This window comes from Mesitornis unicolor, unplaced genomic scaffold (assembly GCF_000695765.1).
Source record: "Mesitornis unicolor isolate BGI_N332 unplaced genomic scaffold, ASM69576v1 scaffold2267, whole genome shotgun sequence".
In the NCBI taxonomy this organism is placed as follows: domain Eukaryota; kingdom Metazoa; phylum Chordata; class Aves; order Mesitornithiformes; family Mesitornithidae; genus Mesitornis; species Mesitornis unicolor.
Genome location: NW_010198211.1, coordinates 72,416 through 73,408, shown reverse-complemented (window position 1 = coordinate 73,408; position 993 = coordinate 72,416).

Sequence of the window (993 nt, the reverse complement as noted above, 5' to 3'; positions counted from 1 at the left end):
CTCCTTCTGGCAGAGCTGCTCCTGCCGCCTCCCCGCTGGCAGAGAGACGCGACCCTGGAGCCCTGCGGTCGGCCGGAGGGGCTTGATCAGCGCTAGGAAGGGTTAAACGGGGCAGGCCGGACCTTTTGTAAGGCTGTCACTGTTGTAAGGCTTTCCGCCTCACCTCCCTCGGTGGTGTAGGGTCACCCGGTCTTTCCCCTGTTCACGTTTTCATGGCACACAGAATGTCACTTTCTCCTTTCGATCCAAAGCGATGGAGTCCCGTTAGACTCCGTGAGCGCTGGGCAGGCGTTATCCGCCTTTCGGGGGAGGGACACTTTCAGGAACCAGCTTCTGATAGAAGTTTGCTGGCTTAATGTCGAATTTCCCGCCGGGGAGAGAGCCCGGGCGCCGCCCAGAGGAGGCCGAAAGTCTGCTCGCCTTCTCCAGGTGAGTGGCGCAGCAGCCGAGGAGTAGCACAGCCGCGCTGCTACGGGTGAGGTGAGACTGGGGTGGAGGAAGTCACTGCCCGAGCCCTGACATGGATTACAGCAGCTTGAACGACTTCTTGTGAGCATGCGGAGAGGCTTTTGCTTGAGTTACTTGTGAAACATCCAGTGTTGACGCTATAGCATAGCATAGCATTTCTTAGGTATCCCAGTCACAGGCAGAGCCCAGCTGGGCTTCTAGTGTAAAGAGAACGAAATGATTCCCAAAAGGCTTGGAGTTGCTTTTTGGTCCTTCTTGAGATGCAGCAATACAAAGTACACAGCTTTTTAGTTTTAAAGTTTGGTAAATTGCTGGAGTAGATGAAGCATCAAACCTATTCTAGCATCGCACACTGAGGCATATTCAAGCAATTCTTTATACAGTCAGTGACCATCATGTTTAGATCAAGTCAAGGAGTTCTCCTTAGACTCAGGACATCCATGGAGCACCATTAGTTTGCACTTATATCTCAGTTTTCCTTGTCTTTCATAAATCAGGGAACTTGGGTCACTTTCAGACTGAAAA